The sequence below is a fragment of the Fukomys damarensis genome, unplaced genomic scaffold (genome assembly GCF_012274545.1).
Source record: "Fukomys damarensis isolate Sample0158 unplaced genomic scaffold, DMR_v1.0_HiC HiC_scaffold_20, whole genome shotgun sequence".
NCBI classification, from domain to species: Eukaryota; Metazoa; Chordata; class Mammalia; order Rodentia; family Bathyergidae; genus Fukomys; species Fukomys damarensis.
In genome coordinates, this window is record NW_022900932.1 from 4,984,451 (window position 1) to 4,993,239 (window position 8,789).

General features: G+C 58.4%; 1 protein-coding gene across 1 annotated transcript in view; it reads right to left on the minus strand.

Annotated features, from left to right (window-relative positions):
* Positions 1-8,789, minus strand: part of Mdga1 (MAM domain containing glycosylphosphatidylinositol anchor 1) — a 45,680-nt gene that overhangs the window by 36,111 nt on the left and 780 nt on the right. The window lies entirely within an intron of this gene.

Here is an 8,789-nt window from a genome sequence, read left to right on the forward strand (position 1 = left end):
AGGAGGTAAACTGACCTCCTCCAAGCCCCCCGTGTTAGAGAGAGCACTGGAACCCAACTCAAGCAGATGAGGCCTCTGGAATTCAGGGGCCCCCTACTCCTACCTTCCCAGTACCCCTCTTAGGAGTGGGCGCTCTTGGGTGGCGGTGGGTTGGCCAGGAGGTAGGCAGATGAGCTAAGGCGTCATCCCAGAACCCTCGGCCCATGGCTTTCAGCACAGCCCCTCAGCTTCTGTTCCCCAAAGTCCTTTACTGCAGGGACTAGGAGACACTAGGGATGGGGAGAGATACCAGTGGGTAGAAATCAGCGGTCCTGTGAAATGGGGAGCAGACCGGGTGAGGCCCAGGGAGAGAGGAGACAAAACCACGGCCTCTGGAAACCTGGCTGGACTGAAGACGTAAACCGAAGTCAACAGTAAACAGAAGTAAGCAGGGGTGCTTCTGGGAAAGCTCTTTAAAGGAAAACAACTCAGCTGGTAACGCCATCCTTTTAAGTGTTCTTCTTCTGACCTGGAATGTTCGCGATAGTTGAGCCCCAGCAGCCCTTTGGTGACGTTGAGGCAAAAACGCTCTAAGATAGGGGCTCCCAAATTTTGCTGTACTTTGGACTCACCTAGGGACGTTTAAAATGCTGATGGCTGGTTCCCATCCCTAGACATTCTGATTTCACTGTATGAGATGTCACCCGGGCGCTAGGATTTTCTAAAGTTCCCAGGATATTTTAACGGGCTGGTAGGTCTGGGAACCACTGCTTAAGGAAGCAGGGCCACGTGATGGGAGGAGCCTTGGACAGCCTACCTCTGGAAGAAATAAGTCAGCTGGGGTTTGTTTAAGCGTCTGGCTTCAGAACAGCAGCTCCTGGGGGCTGGGGTCCTGCCGTTCTCACTCTAGGGCCAACCGGACCCCCACCGCAAGGCTGGGGACAGAAAGCAGCCAGGAAGCAACCTAGGAGGCGTGGTTGGGGCTGGAGTTCTTACCACCTACTTCCTGTAGGGCGGTCAGCAAGTCACTCAAGCTCAGCCTCCTGAGTGAGAGCTGAGCTGTGTCCTGGGGGACACCCACTGTCACTTCCACAGGCAGCACCTCATCCTCTGGGCACTTCAGTGTCAAATATTTGCCTGATGCCCACCGAACTGCTCCTCCGTAGGCCAGCTCTGGAATTCTATTATCCTCCAGCAAACAGGAAAGGAATTAACAAAAGAAAGGGCCGCACCGTTCACAAAGGAGCAGCATTTACCTAAGCAATCGGCAGAAAGCACCTCTCTGTGGCAACCTCTTCCAGCCTCTCTAGATTAGGGACTGAAATCCTTGGGTTAAAAGCAGCGGGGAGAAGCCGGGTGCGGTGGCGCACACCTGGGATCCCAGCACTGGGAAGCTGAGGCAGGAGGATCGCTCCAAGTTTGAGGCCAGCCTGAGCTTCACAGCAAGATCTGATTTTTAAAAAGAGGCACAGGGCAGCGTCTGGTCTCCTGAGCTCCTGGCCTGGACTTTCTGGTTAGCATCATTAGAGTAGAAAGTCTCTCTGCTCATAGTTTAAAAAGTCATAAGTGGGCTGGTTATTTTTTTAAAGACCCCAGAGTCCACATGAGGGAGGTGGAATCTAAGCTCAGGCAGTGACCTGGAAAACCTAGACACGCCCTCAGGGAAGAAGACGTGTTTTCGCCTGAGTCACCCCCACCTCTGTCTGCACCAGCTGCGCCCAGCATCCACCGGAGAGCTCGCCGGCCCTCCCACAGCCGCCTCGCTGCCACCTGCAGAGCTTTTCAATCCACAGGTCCGGGGCGGAGCCTCCGTGGCTGAGAAAACCCTCCAGGTGACTGTGACAGAGGCGATGGTGTGGGGGCCCAGGACCTCTTCTCCTCAAGGTTCCAGCCTCCAGACAATCCAGGCGCCCTCAACGAGTGTCAGGGACCCAAAGGAACCCAAAGGGACCTGAGGTGCCGTCTCTAAAGCTGGGCCAGGGCTGCCCCAGAGCCGCGGCCTGGACGGAGGTCACCCACGCGGCACAGGAGCCGGGCACGCCAGCCCCTCCTTCGCAGTTCCTAAAAGCGCAGCCGGCACCTCTTGCTTCCAGTGCCGCCCACGCCCAGGGCTTCCCACCATCCGCCTGCCACCCGCTCCGCCCTGGTGAAACAGCTCCCCACGGTTCGCCTCCGCCGTCTCCCATGCACAGGCTTTCCCCGTGACCCCAGGAGGCGGCTGCGCCTGAACTCGCCTTCCACACGGGGCAGCTGAGGCTCAGCGAGGTGAGGCCCCTCTGCGGCTGGCCGGTGGCCCTCCTGCACCCAGCCCCACCAGCCCGAGTCCTTCCCTGACGCCGCGGCTGTGCAGAGGCTGAGCCGCGGGCCAGCTGCTGCCATCCCCGGGGAGTCACTCACGAGAACCAGTGTGCAGCCCCAAGATCCCCACGGAGTCCTTGGGCCCAGAAGTTGGAGGCTCGCCCTCCAGTGGCCCTGTCCCGCCCGCCTCCTCCTCGGCCTCAGTCAGTGCTTCCTCCTAGACTCGCCCCTGACGTCTGGGTCTGTGTCCTCTCTCCCTCCCGCTCCCATCCCCTAAGTACTGGAGCGCTCCAGGGCCCTGGCCTCAGCCCCGTCCTCCCTCACTTCCTGTCGTGGTTTCCCGTACACACCCGTGCCCACTGCGGCTGTGAATCCAGATGCACACAAACCTCTCCAGAGCCCCCCTCTCTCTGCTGACCCCTGACACTAGTGACTCACCCATGCTGTCATTGAAATGAGTCTCCCAGGCCTTGCTCAGGGCTCCTGGGTCCCTGTCCCCAGCAGGTGTGACAGAGGAAGCCACTGTCTAAAATGCAGACCTCGCTCCTGACAGCCTGAGCCAGGTAGAGCCAGGGTTCAGACTCAGCCCACCTGGCTCGCTTTCAAACTTCCTGTTAGCACCGTGCGCCTGGTCCCCAACCCCGAGCCTGGGGCCATCGTCCCAGAAGCCCTTTCCCAGACACTTTTATTTAGTATTTATTTACTTGTTTATTTTTGAGACAAGGTCTCACTATGTAGCTCAGTCTGGTCTTGAAGTCACGGAGATTCTCCTGCCTCAGCCTCTGCAGCATGGGGATCACAGGCGTGCGCCACCACACCTGACACCCCAGACATTTTTAGGACCTAAGGATGCCATGGTTTCCCTGCTCACTTTTGCAACCGTCTCTAACTGGCTCCCTCTCCTCCCCCTCGAGCCTCCAACATCTACTCCGTACCTGGCAGCCAAAGGGACTCTGAAAAGGTAACCGACCGATCATGTCCTTCTGCTCAAAATCTCCCACGGCCTACATCTCAGAATTAAATCCAAAGTCCTCACATAGCCTTCAAGACCCCAAACGTCTGGCCCTACGAACCTTCTCCCCTACTCCTTGCTCCTCTTCCCCTTACTCACTCTTGCTCTGACCACATCAGGCTCCTCCCTGTTGCCCATGAGGCCAGGCATTCTCCTGCCCCAGGGCCTTTGCACTGGCTCTTCTCCTGCCTAGAACACAATCCCTGAGAGACCCACCAGGCTTCCTCCCTCGGCATCTCCAGGGCTGGGCTTTGCTTTGCTTTCACTGCCTCACAGAGACCCCCTGACCACATGAACAGACAAACATGAACCAGTTCGCCACTCTTTGTCTCCTTAACACTCACTGCCAAAGGATGTTTTGTATTCTTGTTCACTGCCATGCTTGCTGCCTCTCTTGTGTCAACCCGATGTAACCTCCAGGGCAGCAAAAGCTTGCTTTTCTCACCAGGCCTCTCAAGTGGCCCAGAGGCACTGTTTGCTGAGTGACTGAAGTATCTGTACCCACTCCTTCCTGACCCTTCTCACAGCCATGAAGTACCATGGGGCAAGCACTCCGGACACACGTGAGGCCATGTGGGCCCCAGCCCGGAACCAGCTCAGGACTTCCCACTGCCCACCGTCCTACCCGCTTCTCCTGGGCCCTGGGCTCTGCCGTGAGCGTGTGCTTTTCAATCGGCCTCAGGTCCAGTCCTGCCACCTGCACAGGTGACCTCAGTGCTTAGAGCCTGAGATTTTCTCATGGGTAAAATGGGCTGCTGAATCCACAGCTCGCGGCGTTGCAGTGGGGACCAAAGAAAACGGTGTGCACGGGTGACCTCGGCCTGCTAGTAAATGTCAGCGACTCTCTGAATTCAGTCCCTTCTCTCTCCAGCCCCAGCTGCCCCATTCCCTCTGGCCTGCACCCACGGGGTCTCTAGCGTCTGTGTCTCGGGATGGCACCTCCCCTCCCCCACTAGAGCCATCTCTGTCCCCAGCCATGCCCAGGGCTGTGTCTTACCAGGGCAGGAAGTCGGGCAACATAACGAATGGTGGGTGACCGGCACGCCTGCGGCTGTCTGTTCCCCCAGATCAGAACCCCCTGGGATCAGGTCTGGGGGCCACTTCTTAGCAGCTGGGCCACTGTGTGCAGGTCACTTAAATCCTTGGGACCGCACTTCCCCGGTCTGCGAAATGCGGACAACAGGACCCACCTCCTGGGCTGACCTCTCAGAATGTCACAGGGACCAAAATGCATGGGAGGGCAGGTGGCTCCTACACAACGACAAGGGATTATTGTGAGAACCAACCCTAATCCCCGGACAGTTCACTCCTCCTCCCCCAGAAAGATGACGGGAAGAACCATCGCCAGGTGCATGGCGCCATATCAAGTGAGCTTTGCAAAAAGTGCATGCTATTCATAGGCTTAGGGATTCACTGCTTATCACCCTCCCGTGTCAGCATTAAGTGCCCTAGGGGCTCTCAGTACCCAGTCCCTTCCATCAGCAAGCACAGCCCTCTGAAGGGAAAGGGCCCTGTGCCCTGGGTTTATACCGGGTGACCCTGCAAGGGCACGGGGACGCCTGCACGCAGAGCTTTGCTTGGCCAGGAGTCCACCAAGCTGAGCTGGGCCCGACCGCCCAACCTCTCCCCTGGCCTTTGGAAGACTCGGACCAGGAAGTGTGGCCCGGCCCTGTGTGGTGCCGTGGGTATGCAGGAGCTTGGGGGAGGCCTGGAGTTCCAGAAGTCCCCAAGCAGACCCTTTCAGCCTCTGTGGAGTGATGAGAGTAACTCTCCCGCCTCCCTAGGGTGAGGCCCACAGAATCCAGAGAGGAGACTGTAATGTGACGGCCAAGCCTGCCCCCTGCTGGCTAGGTCTGGAGCAGCAACACCAGCCACTCAGGGCAGGGTTCCCAGACAGCTAGCTACACACACCCGCAGAGGCAGGACCCGCTCAGCCCAGGGGTCCAGAAGCAAGGACAGAGTGGGAGGGGCTCTGGTGGGCCCAATTTCCGTCCCCCATGTCTCCTGCCTTCACCGGGTGGGACATCTCCTGGCTTTTCCTGATTGCTGCCACAAGGATATGAAAGCCAGGGGCTTGCCGGAGAGAGGCAGATGGGGGGCTCCGTATTCCTGCTCCTGCCTCGCTCCTCCCAGGCCCATCCAGGCCTCCTGGGCAGCCAGGAGAAACCAGGGCTGCTACCATAGCCCAGATTCCCACTCCCGCCCCCAGGTATTGATTTCCTGCTTCATTCATTTGCCAGGCCTTGCTGGCTGTGATTAGCTTCTTCCATTCCCTCTACGGAGCCCCCCGCCCACCCCTCCATGTTCCAGCAAAGCAGAGCTAATACCAGGCTCTAAATGAGGCTTTGCCACCCTGGCCCCCAGCAGCTTGTGGCCGGGCCTGGCCAATTACACGCAGGCCCTTGGATATCCCACCCTGGGCCCTCGAGGGGCTCTCCTGCTAATAAAATCCCTCTCCTCCTCCTCCTGAGAGCCCCCCAGTCAGTGAAGCCAGTGCCCAAGGGACATCCTGGGGATCTTGAACCGTGGGGGCTCTCTGGCCTCACACCATGAGCCTGGCAGCCCCAGGGCTAGCTCGGGAGCTAGCGTCAATTTGGGGGTATGCACAATGCTGGCAAAGCAAACAAAACAGCCTGGATTTGTGGGCACAGAGCTCTTTCCAAGCAAAGTCTGGAGCCGAGAAGGAAGAAGGAACAGGGCCCGAACCTTCCTGAGGGCATTCGGAAAACCCACATCTTCTGCTAGCCCTAGGGGACCAGCTGTGGGACTCGGTGCCTTCTCCAGAGAAGAGCCAGATGTAAACAGCCAGATGCAAGGCATTTGCAAACGCTAGTGAAAAATCCCAAGTGCCCACACCCAGTTCAACACCCAGAAGAGGACCCTGGGAGACACTTCCTGAAATTCCTTCCCTGCACTCCTCAGAAGAGGGGAAAAAACTTGACTTGGTGATAATTCTGTAAGCTATATTGCTCTTGTCAAATTATTCAACATCTGTCTTCATGTTCCCACAAAAATTAGCATAGGATAGTAGTTTCTGATGACACCTTTGGTGAAATATTTTGACTTCTACCAGTAAGTTGCAAACAACCTGTCTTAAGGATAATGTCAATTCCCAATTCTGCATATTAAATAATCCAGGGGTTTGTCGTGTTTTTGTAAGGGAGCGGAATCCCACCGACCTGCCCCTGGCTGGCAGTCTGGCTGCTCTGAGAGGGTGCATGACAGAAGTGGGGGTGTCGTCGGTGCTCAGGATCTTGCTCCTCCATCAGCCCAACACCCTGGCTGGCCAGAAAGCAGATTACTGGATCCACCCGGAGGACAGCAAACCGGGCCAGGAGATTGGGAAGCGAGGAGGGAGGGGGATCTGCTCCAAACAGACCATCTGGTCCAGCACTCGGGCTGCTGCAGCATCTGGGCCCCAAAGAAGAGGGAAGCCACCTGGCCAAACTCAGCTCTTCCCCAGCCCTGCGGTGGAGCTCAGAGCAGGCGCGGACCACAGCGAAAGCAGGGCCTAGGGCTCTGGGCACCTGCCTCCCACCAGCCCAGGCCGGAACCTGCCAGGTTGGCCCCACGTCGTCCTTCCCCTCTTCCATTCAGTCTCCTTACTGACCTGCCCCACCTCAGCCCCACAGGCCCAGGGACAGAGCGGCAGAGCCCAGCTCCCTCTCTGGGACACATGTCGCTCCCTCTCTGGGACACATGTCGTTCGTTCTCCTGCGCCTTGAGCACAACACGGCGCCACCCTCCGCACTGCCAGGGCGACACAGGGCTTCCAGTCTCTCCTCTTTCTGAGGATCTCATGAAGGGAGGAAAGAATTCCAAGAAGCTGTTCAACCTTCCCCAAGCATGGCTCTTCGTTCATTCAAGAAATATCTGCCGCTCCGGAGTTGTGTGGCAGGCACCGGAGGGTGGCACAGGGGAGTGGCCGTCACCTGCTACCCTCACTCTTTCCCAAGTGCTTCATCTGCTTTGGGGGTGGGGGCACAAGAGTGAACCCCAGCGCTCCACCCCACCTCTTACAAAGGTGCCCGGTCCCCACACCTGCCAGGTCGTTTACATCTCACTGAACTCAGCACCCTGGCATGGTCCTCCTGCTCCCGTTAGACCTTTCCCTGTCCATCCGCCTCACGGTTCCCCCACAGCCCCAAGCCGAGCTCTCTAAGGAAAGGTGGACAGAAAGTCACTCAGAGAGCCAGGGGTTGTCCTGGCTCACCCAGCCCTCTGTGAGTGGTGCTGAGTGACAACAGCAGGGACCGGGCACATGGAAGGGAGAGAAAAAAGGGAAGGGAGAGACTCTGAGTCTACAGCGACTTTCATTTAGGACCCGCCCTTGTCCCCTGACCCCCACCCTCACTCTTGGGAGGGTCTCTAGGCCAGGCTGCAGAAGTTAGAGGGAGAGGAGGCCAGGCCCCAGAGCTGAGCCGGCAGACTCGCCCAAGGGCACAGGGTGGGAACTGCCCGCTGAGGACACGGGTGGGGGGTCCCCTGAGGCCCTGAGGAGGAAGCACCAGTCTCAGCAGCATCCCTCTTGGGCACCTCAGGAGACAGCAGATCTAGAGGGAATCCTTGGGGAGGAAGGAGGAATCCTTGGGTCACTGGTGTCCTCCTCCAGCCTAAGGAGCCAAAGGCTCCAGGACAGGCTCAGCGGCCGGACTCCCCACAGCCTCGCCCCTGTGCCTGCAGCTTCCCTCCTCCTCCCAGCCTCTTATGGCCTCTGTGAGGGGCCAGACGGCCAGAGACACACAAACTAATTAAGAAGCAGAGTTTGGCCAGATGCCTGAGCCCGCCTCACCAGGGAATTCAGCCTAAGCCAGCTAGCTGTGTAAGGCTGGGAGCAGGCCACTTCCCGGACCCCCAGGCACAAGAAGACAGATCAGGGCCCCTCCAGAAGGAAGCATTTGGCACCTGAAGCTGGCAGCCAGGGGACACTGCCTCTGCCATCCTGCGTGGCACAGGACAAATTCTCCCTTGATCTAAGGAGGAATAATTAGGCCCTCCGCCCCAAATAGAGAATGAGAATCCTGCCCACCGGAGCCACACATTAAAAGTGATCTACAGAGAGAAGGAGGCAGAAGGAGGGCCACGGACCCTGTAGATGACTTGGGTCACAGCACAGTGGGAGGGGTGACCCTCCCAGCCTGGGTGACCCTGACCAGCTGACCCCCTGTTCTTGGGGTCTTCCCGGGAAAAACCTCGGGATGGGATGTGGAAGGGTTCGGGGTCTTGCGTGGCGACGCAGGAGCAGAGCTGTGCGACAGGAGACAGAGTTTGGCCGCGTCGCCCGATGGGTGCGTGCCGTGTACGCGTTAGCTGGGGACCGTGGCTGGATGTGTCTGTGTGTGCAGGCGTGGAGAGGGAAGGTGGGGCTGGGGTACCCAGGGACGGGAAGAACCGGCTCCTTAGAGGTCTGAAAGGGCGTACTGGGTGGGGAGATGCCCGAATCCGCCCCACTGTCGCGGAGTGAGAAGGGATAGTGAAGCCGCAGCGCCGGCAGGCGGAA